At 44.1% G+C, this 13,650-nt stretch overlaps 1 long non-coding RNA gene across 1 annotated transcript in view; it reads left to right on the plus strand.

Annotated features, from left to right (window-relative positions):
- The window catches only part of LOC141096676 (uncharacterized), a 49,405-nt gene extending 44,343 nt beyond the window's left edge, over window positions 1-5,062 (plus strand). Inside the window, exon 2 of the long non-coding RNA XR_012233750.1 lies at window positions 4,462-5,062. This is a non-coding gene — a long non-coding RNA (uncharacterized lncRNA). The remainder of the gene's footprint in view (window positions 1-4,461) is intronic.
- The last annotated feature ends 8,588 nt before the right edge of the window (window positions 5,063-13,650 follow it).

Raw genomic sequence — 13,650 nt, forward strand, 5'->3', positions numbered from 1 at the left:
CATGGTCCAATTCTTTGCTATTTTAATGGCAAACTTCTAAGAAACAGGTATGCCATTATAACTTTTCATTAAGCCTTTTTCAGACTAGCGAATTCATAACTTCTCTGGTATTTTTTAAGCAGCAGCTTAAGTGTATTTACGTAGTTGATTAGCAGTGGAGTCGTTACATGGTTCATACATAGTTGTAGCACTTCATATATTCCCAATATTCAATCAGCTGACAGCTGTATCTTATGACTCTCCTCCATGCACATACATGATCTGATCAGCCAAGTGTGTTCTCAGTATTAGGAGGGGAGTGAGCTACTGCTAGACACATTCGGCAGCTTTTCTTCCTTAAAAGGGTTTTCCAAAAGAAATAAGTCAACCCCCCATTGACAAGAATGGGAGATAACTTAATGAGAACTGGAGATCCAACCTGATAATGGGGCTCTAGAACCTGGGAACCATGTTTGACCTCAGCTCCATTCATTGTCTATGGGACTGCCAGAGAAAGCTTAGTAGAGTGATTGGCTATTTATGGCCATCGAAACTGTGAAGAACATATGCTCCTGTTTGTTTAGTAGTACAGATCTGGAGAGTGAAGTTATATCATTGCTCATTTTGTCTTTAAAATTATCTGTGTACCTATAGGAGTGATGTTTACACTACCATATTAAGAGGACTACCTATAGGAGTGATGCTTACCCTGCCATATTAAGACTTTGACTCCATCCACGGACTGAACATGTAGTTGGCCAACATTAGATAAAAGTTGACCATATCTGACTTTTTGGCTGGATCGACTAAACATCTACTGTGTATGAGCACCTTCTGACTTCCCCCTGACAAGTGATGTCTGGGAGAGAAGGATCAATTACTTGTAATTTCAGTGTCTGATCCTATTGTTCAGCGGGAAGATATCCCACTGCCATACAGAACACAGGAATGTTTATTCCTAAATATGAGGGAGTCAAGAGAGACAGCTGTCAACCAAATGATCGTCGGACTGACAAATATCTAATATGTATGTCCAACTTAAGTCAGTAAATGGCAGCAGTACTCTCACCGAAATGGATGGTTACCTATAGCATAGTTAGTGGGGGGGCAGAGGTGGTGTTTGCCCCGGTCCCCACACTCAGAGGGGCCCACCCAGAGCTATGCTAACCCTAACTGATCAGCGTGCACAGCATGCCGGTACAGATAATCCCTGCGTTGGAGCAGGGAGACAATGTCTCCTTGCACTACCTCTCTCTGTTCCGTTAACTGAAGGTCACTTTAAGTCTGCAGTCTACAGAATGGGCGTGGAGCCAATGACGCGGTGACATCATCACACTGCATTGGGACTGACTTTCTGTACGTGTGTTGGCGCTATGACAGTGCGTTGATTTACCGCTGGATTTGTCAGGATCCTGGGTTAGGTGTTAGTATATGATTTATGTTAATGAAAACTTGTAGTGTGATGTGGGGGCATCATAAACAATGGGGGAGCTGTTGTGAATTCGCTTTCTGGCCTCCCTCTGGTTATTACTGAAGGTAGTGGAGCTGGTCAAATTGACAGAGGGGTTACGAGTTCTCTTTCTGGGCTCCCTCTGGTGGTTACTGGAGGTAGTGGAGCTGATCTAATTGACAGAGGCCGGCCACCTGATAATGAGGATGTCGATTGGAGATCTGGGGTTTCAGATTGGGATTTAAGACAGCCGACTCTCTCTATCCCTACTGGTGATTTTCTTCCTGTGCCTTCTGAGGTCTGATGTCTCCTGCTCTGTCTCTGCATGGTTCAGCTAAGTTGTTCATTTGCTATTCTGTTTGCATTTGATCTGGTTTTGTCTATCTCTGCTTTGTGCGGGTCAGCCAGCTCCAGCTGGGGCTTTGCTGAATCACCGCCCATATGTTAATGCTTGTGCCAGTTTGCTTTGTCCCCTGTTATATTGGTCTCTTTTTGCTTTGCTTTCAGAATATACCAGAGTGCTGATATAGTGGGGGCGAAGTCGTGCAACTTCAGTGTTTTCTGTGCATCAGACGTGTTGGACTTTTTGCAGGGTTTTTTGCGTGATTGCAGACAGTGTCTTTCCTGTTGTGAACTCATTTTCTGGTTTACCTCTGGCTTCTGGTGAGGGTGGTGGAGATGGCTGTGTTGACAGAGGAGTCGTGAGTTCTCCATCCGGGCTCCCTCTGGTGGTGACAGCAGGTAATGACGCTGATCTAAATTGCAGAGACCTGCCACCTGAGGAGGAGGACTGTGAGTGGACATCAGGAGTCTCTGACTGGATTTAAGACAGCCGACTCCCTAATTTTGTGCTGGTGATTTTCTTCTGCCCTGAGGTTCTGGTTTCCAGTTCTGTTCCTGCCTTCTCAAGCTAAGTGTGCTCTGCTATTTCTCACATGAGATTTGGTCTGGTTTACTCAGTTTTTGTGGTCAGCTAGCCCCTGCTGGGGCTGTGCTGAATTTCCATTCTTATGTCTCTGTTTATGCCAGTTTGCTTTTTGTCCCTGATCAGATTGGTCTCTTTTTGCTCTGTCTTCAGAATATACCAGAGTGCTGATATATAGGGAATTGAAGTCTAGCGACTTCAGGGTTTTTGTTATCAGAAAGTGTTGGACATTTTTTGGTAGGGTTTTGTGCATGATTGCAAACAGCATCTTTCCTTTCCTGTCCTTTCTAGTTAGTGTGGGCCCCATCGTTTGCTCAGCCTATTTTTCTGTCTGTGATTGTGTTTTCATCTTGTCTCACTGTCAATACATGTTTGGGGGCTGTCTATTGCTTTGGGCTCTGCTCTGGGGCAGTTTAGGTTTCCCCTTTTCTTGCTTTAGGCTTATTTAGTTCTCCGGCTGTGACGAAGCGTCTAGGATCATCGTAGGTACGCTCCAAGGCTACTGCTAGTTGTGTGGATAGGATCAGGGGTCTGCAATCCGCTTAGTTACCAACCTCTCTGGTTTTCTGGGGCTTAGCTTGTTTTTGTTTTTCCTCCTCGGTGACTCATCCATAACTTTCCTTTCCTGTCCTATCTAGTCAGTGTGGGCCCCATCATTTGCTCAGTCTATTTTCCTGCCTGTGTTTGTGTTTTCATCTTGTCTCACCGACAATATATGTTTGGGGGCTATCTATTCCTTTGGGGTCTGCTCCGGGGCAGTTTAGATTTCCCCTTTCTTGCTTTAGGCTTAGTTAGCTCTCCGGCTGTGCCGCTCCACGGCTACTGCTAGTTGTGTGGATAGGATCAGGGGTCTGCAATCTGCTTAGCCTGGGCCTGCTATCTTCCTCGGTGACCCATTCATAACAGGGAGCCTTATACATAGTGTGGGGGTGATGCAGAGACCATTATGCAGCTTAGGGACTAATGCAGGGGCTATTATACAGTGTGGGAGCTAATGCAGGGGCCATTATACAGTTTGGGAGCTAATGCGGGGTCCATTATACAGTATGAGGACTACTATGGGCGTCATACTGTGCTTTGGGGGATCAGTGGGGAAATTACCTATGTGTATGGGAGCTGTGGGCCCACTATACTGTGTATAGGGGAGCTTTCGTGCATTGTACTGTGTATAGGGGAGCTGTGGGCCCATCCATCATAATGTATATAAAGGACCTGTACATTGGGGGACTCGGGAGGACATTATTAGATGGGCACTTAAGCATTATTGTTACAAGGGCACTCAGAGTACTATGACCATCAAATATGCACAAGGGGTGGTATTACTTCCTAGGGAGCACTGATTTGTAGGGCCCTTGCTCAGGACATTAATATTTTCTAGAAGGTATTTTACATTAGAGGGCATAAAGGAGGCATTATTGCCATGTAAGGGGCACAGTGATGGTATTATCATGTGGCGCAGCTTATTGCTGGATCTGACAGGCTACTGTACCCTGGGGTCATCACATGATATCGGGGTACCATGGTAACCATCAGGACCCACTATTCTCATTGCGGGGGTCTGGTTACTAGGGGGTCTTGTGACCCCTTTGAAACCAATTAAATACCGCTGTCACGATTGACACCAGTATTTAAGGGGTTAATCAACTCCCAATCGGTTACAAAACCATCCTGGGCCAATACAGCAGTGTGTCAGCTGTCATGAACAGCTCACATCCACGGAAATTGCTGATGCCAGGCGGTTGTACTCCCTTGTTCCTCAGCGCGGTTAAACCATGGCACTGAGGAATAAGGCCCCTTAATGATCGTTAAAAGGCGTATCGGCGGTCTTTAAAGGGGTTAAGCCTCCAGAGTATTCAATATAAATTTACTACATATCGAATTTCCCAATTTGATCACCACGATTTGTCGAAATGGAATGTCGTCAGATCCGCTCATCTCGAATTGAAATATTTCTTAGCTTTGCGTGAACTATTGATTTAGGAACTAAAAATTAAAACCTTTACGTACTGGCACCTTGCATGCACTTGGAGTTCAGTTCTTTCTCTGAGATCCACTGTTGTATGGACGGTGTACTTTTATAACACTGTTGTGTATGTTTTATTTTCAGCCAACAACAACAAAAACAAGAATAATGTAAGAGAAAACAAAACCGCCACCACCAAGACTTCACGGAATGACTGTATAGAATATTAGTCCATACAGGGCTAGGAGGCTGCCCCTCGCTGAGTGCGTGAATGCTCTGAGATGACTCCGTTTGCTTTCCACCCAGTAACCCACTCTGTATTTCAATGGGATGTCATAATACCTAATCTTCTGCTTTTACTTTTTGGATGTTTTTGCTTTTCTTTTGTCAGTGTGTCTCTGCTTTTTCAACCCTTATCATTTGTCTGAGCCATCATTCAAAAGGGGAAATGTTCATTTCAGGGAGATTATCTTTAGTTTCATGGGGGAAAGAGAAACAGGTTCAAATGAGAGAGACTTCATCAAAGAGACTTGTAATCCCTATTGTGTCTACAGAGCCTTCCCAGAAAAGAACTTGATGAAAGAGCCTTAACCGTTTTTCAGTACTTAGCCATGCCTGGAACACATTAATCTGCTTTTTTTTCTCGCAAGAATCTCCCACTTAACGGGTTAAATCAACAATTCTATCATCAACATTTTTTTTTTAATATATACAGTTGTTAATAAAGTCATGTATGATTACATCACATTTTGTATTTTGTATTATACGGAAGTGGTTAAGCTATCTTTTTTTTTCTTCTTGTCGTCTTTTTTTTCTCTCTCACAATTTCCTTTACTTGTCACAATGAATTTTACACGGTCAACCAGATATTTATCCTTTTCTTGTCTCAAAATTCTTTTTCAAACGTCTCCTATCAGTAGTTTGTTTTTTTTTTCGAAATTTGGCAAAAACAATACCATTTTACTTTTTTTGTAAAAAAAAAAAAAATAAATAAAAGAATAAACAAAAATAAAACATAATACCAGTAGCAAAGCATAAGGAAAATTAACAAAATAACATCTTTGTAAAAATAACATGCAGCATAGTTTGCCTCCTAATCTTGTTACGGCGGACTATTGGTGTCTAAGCTGCTTTGTAAACATCCTGGGAAAAGTTTCCAAAACTTTTGCCTGTTTTTTTTTTTTTTTTTTTTTTGCTGTTTTTCACACATGTTCTAGCTAGGACATGAATTAAAAAAATAATTGTGATAATTGAAACGTTTACCATTGCACATTTACTATTGAATTTAGAGCAAAATATATTTGACACATTAACCCTGCTCTTCACAATAAATGCACGGGATAATTATTTAAATTTGTCAAATCTGTAGATTTTAAAGCAAAGTATAATTTCTGTAATTTACACTGTACTTAATTATTCCTTAAAGTTGTATAAATGTTGCAGTATTTGATAAAAATAATAATTTTACAAAAATTAATAATTTTTGCTTCCAATATGTCATCCTCTATCTGATATTAAAAATATATTCAGCAGTCTTTTAAGAAAACCGCCAATATGACTGTTGGCACAACTTCCCACAGAGTTGTCACCCATCTAGCATAACAAGATCGTTAGCGAGATCACTGATAAGTCACCGATTTTGTGGCGTAACAGCGACCTCACCAGCGATCTCGCTACATGTGACACATAGCGGCGACCGGCTCCCCGCTGGATATCGCTGATCGTGCTCGAATGTCCTAGGCCATTTTTTCATTGTTGGCGTCCCGCTGACCAGCATGCATTGCTGTGTTTGACGCCGACGAGCGACCTCGTTGGCGACGCAGAACTCAGGGACGCAGGCGTGAGTCGTCAGAATAGCTGTTGTGTGACAAGGTCCCAACGACCGCCGAGGTCGTTATACGGATCGCTGTATCGTTGCTGCATCGTTGAGTAGATCTGCCTGTTTGACAGCTTACTAGCGACCATGTAGCGACATACCAGCGATCCTTACCAGGTCGTATCGTTGTCGGGATCGCTGGTGCGTCACAAAGTGAATCGGTACCCTTACTGAACAGAAAATCCGTGTCATAATATAGTGATGCAGACGTGACAAAGCCAGTCAAATTTCTCATTCAGGAGCCTGGAGAGAGTTGGGGGCAACCTCTTTGGGAGTTAAATCGGTGGCCATATTGTTTGTCATCTAGTTTTCCAGCCGTAAAGGCCCCCATACACATTAGACTAACTTTGTCTAAACCTGCCAATATTGGCAAAATTGGTCAACAGTCTAGTGTGTATGGGGGCTGTTATGAATGGGTGACCAAGGAGGACAGCAGGTCCAGGCTAAGCCACAGAAAACCAGAGAGGTTGGTGCCTAAGCGGATTGCAGACCCCTGATCCTATCCACACAACTAGCAGTAGCCGTGGAGCGTACCTACAGTACGATGATCCTAGACGCCTCAGCACAGCTGGAGAGCTAACTAAGCCTAAAGGTACTGTCACACTTAGCGATGTACAAGCAATCCTGACCAGCGATATGACGCGGTCAGGATCGCTGGTACATCGCTAAGTGGTCGCTAGTGAGCTGCCACACAGGCAGATCTCACCAGCGACATCGCTGGGGACGGGGGTCGCTACTTACCTGTCACACCAGGCGATCCTGCGTCCTCCCGCCCGGCTCCACGCGTCGCTCATCCTCACAGCAGGAAGCGCCACAGGAAGCTGACGACGAGAAACAGTCCTGAACGTTCTCGCGCGATCAGCGATAACCAGCGGGGGAGCCGGTCGTAGGTAAGTATCAGACACAGAGATATCGCTAGCAATATCGCTATAACGTCACTAGTTATAGCGATATTGCTAGCGATATCTCTTAGTGTGACATGCCCTTAAAGCAAGAAAGGGGAAATCTAAACTGCCCCAGAGCAGACCCCAAAGGAATAGATAGCCGTCAAACATATATTGTCGGTGAGACAAGATGAAAACACAAGCACAGGCAGGAAAATAAACTGAGCAAATGATGGGGCCCACACTGACTAGACAGGAAAGGAAAGACACTGTCTGCAATCATGCAAAAAACCCTGCAAAAAGTCCAACACATCTGATGCAAAAAACACTGAAGTCACACGACTTCGCCCCCCACTATATCAGCACTCTGGTATATTCTGAAAGCAGAGCAAAAAGAGACCAATCTAACAGGGGATAAAACAAAGTGGCGCAAGCAGTAACATATGGGCGGTGATTCAGCACAGCCCCAGCCGGAGCTGGCTGACCCGCACCAAGAAGAGAAAGACAAAACCAGATCAAATGCAAGCAGAGTAGCAAATAAACCATTTAGCTGAACATGTAGGGACAGAGCTGGAGAAATCAGACCTCAGAAGGAACAGGAAGCAAATCACCAGCAGGGATAGAGGGAGTCGGCTGTCTTAAATCCCAATCTGAAACCCCAGACCTCCAATTGTCATCATCATTATCAGGTGGCAAGCCTCTGTCAATCAGATCAGCTTCATTACCTCCAGTAGCCACCAGAGGGAGCCCAGAAAGAGAACTCGCAACCCCTCTGTCAATCTGACCAGCTCCACTACCTTCAGTAATAACCAGAGGGAGGCCAGAAAGCGAATTCACAACAGTAACCCCCCCCTTGAGGAGAGGTCACCAAACCCTCATCCACGTCACCAGGCCGATCAGGATGGGCCCAGTGAAAAGCACGAACCAATCTTCGGCATGAATGTCAGAAGCAGAGACCCAAGAATTATCCTCCTGGCCATAACCCTTCCATTTGACCAAGTACTGGAGTCTCCGTCTAGCCAAACGAGAATCCAATATTTTCTCTACCTCATACTCCAAATTGCCTTTAACCAATACAGGGTCAGGAGGCACCGCCATAGGAACTAAGGGCTCCACAAACCTCTTCAACAAAGATTTATGAAACACCATATGGATCTTAAACGTAACTGGAAGAGCCAATCGGAAAGAAACGGGATTAAGAATCTCCAAAATCTTATAAGGTCCAATGAATCTTGCCTTGAATTTTGGAGACGCAACCTTCATAGGGATATTCTTTCAAGACAACCAAACCATATCACCCACTTTAAACTGGGGACCAATGGTCCTATGCCGGTTGGAAAAACGTTGGGCCTTTTCCTGAGAGTGGGACAACTTATCCACCACTTTGTCCCAAATCTGCTGCATTCTCTCTACCACCGAGTCCACACTTGGGCAGGCCGAAGATTCCACTTGCCTTGAAGAAAATCGAGGATGAAACCCAAAGTTACAGAAAAAGGACGACATCAAAGTGGCAGAACTAGCTCTATTGTTTAGCGCGAATTCAGCCAAAGGCAAAAATGAGACCCAGTCATCCTGATCAGCAGATATGAAACATCTCAAATAGGACTCCAAAGTCTGGTTTGTTCTCTCAGTCTGCCCATTGGTCTGAGGATGAAATGCAGAGGAGAAAGATAACTGAATTCCCAGTTTGGAACAAAAAGCTCTCCAAAATCTGGAAACAAAGTGGACTCCTCTGTCCGACACAATGTTCTCAGGAATCCCGTGCAACCGAACCACCTGATGTAATAACAAGGGCACCAACTCAGAAGAAGATGGCAACTTTGGGAGTGATAGAAGATGGACCATCTTAGAAAAGTATTGAGTAGAAGCACCCTTTTAAGCTAGTACAGCCATGAGCTTCTTGGGAATGATGCAACAAGTTTTTCACACCTGGATTTGGGGATCCTCTGCCATTCTTCCTTGCAGATCCTCTCCAGTTCCCTCAGGTTGGACGGTGAACGTTGTTGGACAGCCATTTTCACGTCTCAATTGGGTTTAGATCAGGGCTCTGGCTGGGCCGGTCAAGAATGGTCACAGAGTTGTTCTGAATCCACTCCTTTGTCTCCTGATTCTGTCATGTCTGTCACATGTGCTCAGTGTGAACCTGCTCTCATCCATGAAGAGCACAGGTTGCCAATGTTGAATCTGTCAATCTTGGTGTTCTCTGGCAAATGCCAATCGTCATGTACGGTGTTGGACTGTAAGCACAACACCCAGTTGTGGACATCGGGCCCTTATACCACCCTCATGGAGTCTGTTTCTGACAGTTTGAGCAGACACATAGATGTTAGTAGCCTGCTGGAGGTCATTTTTCAGGGCTGTGGCGTGGCTTCTGTTCCTCCTTGCACAAAGGAGAAGGTAGCGGTACTGCTGCTGGGTTGCTGCCCTCCTACGGTCACCTCCACGTCTCCTAGTAATACTAGCCTGTCTTCTGGTATCTGCTCCATGCTCTGAACAGTGCTGACAGACACAGCTACCCTTTTTGCCACAGCTCGTATTGATGTGCCATCTTGGATGAGCTGTACTACCTGAGAAACCTTTGTGGGTTGTAGACACCACCTCATACTACTGTACCTCTAGGGGTGAGAGCAATGACCAAATGCAAAAGTGACCAAAACAACAGCCAAAAAGGATGAGAAAAGAAAAATGGTCTGTGGTCACCCCTGCAGAACCACTTCTTTATAGGGCTTGTCTTGCTAATTGCCTATCATTTCTACCAGTTGTCTGTTCCATTTGCACAACAACAGGAAAAATTGATTCACAATCTGTGTTGCTTCATAACTGGAGAAGTTGATTTCACAGAAGTGTGATTGACTTGGAGTTGCATTGTGTTGTTTAAGTGTTCCTTTTATTTATTTGAGCAGTGTATACACACGCGCACATTTATTTAATCTATTTATTAAAATAAAATTATAGCCTAAACATTATTTAAAAATGCAAATAAAATTGGAAAAGTAATTGTATACCCTTATTTTATTGGTATTACTCCTGCAATCTTCAGGCAGCACCCTGAAGCATTATGCTGTGGACATATACGCTTTCACTGATGGACTGGCCATGGATATGCAGAGCATGGAAATAAGCTTTATCTGCAAATTGTTGGCAAGTACTTCACACAATGCAGTATCTCTGTGCATTGTAAAGCACAGCGGGAGCCCAATCATTCACAATTGTCTTCATCCTGTCAGGGTATTGTTTTCATCATCCGAACACAACTGAATGCGATGTGACATGGGCTGTTGTACGTTTTCCGATCATACATTACACAGGTTTTTATAGATTTGGATTTCATAACTGGAGCACAGGAGTGTAAATTTAGAAATTTAATCAGCTAATATTGCCCAGAAATATATGTAGAGCTGTTCTGGAAATTGTGGGTGATAAATATTGCTGATGCTTGGAAAAGGCCTGATTGGGCTGAGGCTTCACAAAGACATCAATCACAATGTTCTGTGATGCAATCTCATGCAAAACAACTTTTAAAACTCATATGCAGTGTATATTAGGGGGAGGCATTGTGCAAAAATAGCAAAAAAATCCAATATTTCTGGATTTCTTATGATTGCGGAATTGAAGACACATATCACGCATGTTCAAAGGTTAACAAACGTGTCCTTTGATGGACGTGGGAGTGGAACCTAGAGATTCCCATACACTTTTGATAGCTGAGCTTTCATTCAGGAGACAGCATTTTTTGTACTGAGAGATTAAGGAAACACAGAGAAATAATACTAGTCTGGTCCGCACCGAAAAGGGAGGGTCCGTCGCACTTTGCATGGGCACCTTAAGGTCTACCTGGAAAGGCAATTATAATCTTACGCGACCCTAAACACATTGGATAAAAGCTGGCTGAAGGTGCTGATTTCAATGGAAGCTGAAGACCATCTGATGTGCATGGGGGGTTTTGGATTGTTCCCCAAAAGATGATGTTGGGAGAGAGAAGCATCAGGCATTTTGAATCTCCATGCCCAATCCTTTTGTTTCAGGGGAGATAAGCCGCTGGGTATGTGCTTCTCATTTGGAGAGAGAACATTTGGCCGACAGCTATCAGAGCCAAGCCCAAGAGCAGCAGCACAAGGAGTCCCACTACTGACCGGAAGGCCACTGGAGTTCACGCATTGCCACATTATGGGGTTATAGCTCCATGTATGGCATCCTTATGAATATCGAAGGAAAACTCTCCGCATGAAATTGGTGGAAGATAAGGGAACAGTAGGATCTTGAGAGGTCCAAGGATGCTCTATTATGACTCCGTACACCTCAAAAGTTATACAGGACCCTAATATGACTGTTAGCATGATACCTATGTCATTATAATGGCTAAGTTATCTAGCACAAGGTACAGCACTCTGAATCTGATGGCCCTCTGGGCATTCATGGTTGGTGCATGCTTTGTGTTCTTATGTTGACTGTAATCACCAGTGTTTATTCCCCTGTCATAATGTAGTCCCATCTCTCCCTTGTCCTTTTCTTATGCAGATTGAATCCTGCCGAGTAACACAAGGTAACTAATAGGCAGGCAATATAGAGTGATCTAAGTAAATAGCCTTTAATAGTCAGTACAACTGGTCCCAATCATTGCCCAGTTAAAGGTGTTAACGACAAACAATAATTCGTTTGTTGGAAAAAATCCTTGATGTTGGCAGCACATCCCCCATATAAACAATGGGAGAGCTGCTGACACACGTAATCTACATGGAAGGGAGAGAAATGAATGTAAAGACTGTAGATGATTGTCATGTGTGCAGTAAATGATAGTTTCATAGTTTTTTATGGTTGAAGGTAGACTTAAGTCCATTGAGTTCAACCTGTAGTCTAAAATGTTGATCCAGGGAAAGGCAAAAACCCCACGACAGAGATTAATAGCTCCATATTAGGGGAAAAATGCCTTCCCGACTCCACATATGGCAAATGGACTAGTTCCGCCGGATCATTGTCCCATCACAGAATCTAATGCCCATAACGTATAATAACATAATTTTCAAGAAAGGCACTGAGGCTCCTCTTGAATTTTAGAAATGAATGAACCATTGTAACATCACGTGGCAGAGAGTTCCATAGTCTCACTGCTCTTACAGTAAAGATTCTGTATCTGTGATTATGATTAAACCTTCTTTCCTCTAGACGTAGAGGAAGCCCTTTGTCCCTGTCACAGGTCTAAAGGGCCTGTCACACTAAGCGATATCGCTATAACTTGTGACGTTATAGCGATATTGCTAGCGACATCGCTGTGTCTGATACTTACCTACGACCCGCTCCCTCGCTGGTTATCGCTGATCACACGAGAACGTCGTGGACCGCTTCTCGTCGTCAGCTTCCTGTGGCGCTTCCTGTGGAGAGACGAGCGTGGAGCCGGGCGGGAGGACGTCAGGATCGCCTCGTCTGACAGGTAAGTAGCGACCCCCGACCCCTGCTATGTCGCTGGTGAGATCTGCCTGTGTGGCAGCTCACTAGTGACCACTTAGCGATGTACCAGCGATCCTGACCGCGTCATATCGCTGGTCGGGATCGCTGGTACATCGCTAAGTGTGACAGTACCTTAAGAGTAAAAAGATCATTAGAAAGATGTCTGTACTGTCGTTTTTCCAAACTGAATAACCCCAAGTTTGATAACCCGCCTTCTGCAGTCCACCCATACACCTACAGGTGCATCTCATAAAATTAGAATATCATCAAAAAGTTAATTTATTTCTGTTCTTCAATACAAAAAGTGAAACTCATATATTATATAGTCATTACAAACACGGGGATGTTTTTCAAGTGTTTATTTCTGTTAATATTGATGATTATGGCTTACAGCCAATGAAAACCCAAAAGTCATTATCTCAGTAAATTAGAATACTTTATAACATCAACTTCATAAAATGATTTTAAAATCCAAAGTATTGGCCTACTGAAATGTATATTCAGTAAATGAACTCATTATTTGGTCGGGGTTCCTTTGGCATCAATTACTGCATCAATGCGGCATGGCATGGAGGTGATCAGCCTGTGGCACTGCTGAGGTGTTATGGAAGCCCAGGTTGCTTTGAGCAGCCTTCAGCTCATTTGCATTGTTGGGTCTGGTGTCTCTCATCTTCCTCTTGACAATGCCCCATAGATTCTCTATTCTCTATGGGGTTAAGGTCAGGCGAGTTTGCTGGCCAATCAAGCACAGTGATACTGTTGTTTGTAAACCAGGTATTGGTACTTTTGGCAGTGTGGACAGGTGCCAAGTCCTGCTGGAGAATGTTAGAATGTTCCTGGAGTTAGTCAGTTGGTGCTGGGAGCCAGGACAGGACAGTTGTACCCCGTAACTTTTAAGCTGGGGAGCCCAGCCATCCAGGGCCTATGGGCTGACAGTCACATGGTGGTGGAGGAATACAGGGCAGCATCAATATGGTAGCGGCTAACTTTGTGTGAACAACCCTAAACGTCCGAGGCGAAGGGGACAGGGAACTCGTGAAGTGAGTTAGTCAGGAAGCTGTGGTGCCGAATGTGATGGTACGACCCTGCGATATTCCTGGAGAAGTGAGGTGTCCGACAGTACAGGAA

This window comes from Dendrobates tinctorius, unplaced genomic scaffold (assembly GCF_039654945.1).
Source record: "Dendrobates tinctorius isolate UK_male_01 unplaced genomic scaffold, ASM3965494v1 ptg000078l, whole genome shotgun sequence".
Classification (NCBI taxonomy): domain Eukaryota; kingdom Metazoa; phylum Chordata; class Amphibia; order Anura; family Dendrobatidae; genus Dendrobates; species Dendrobates tinctorius.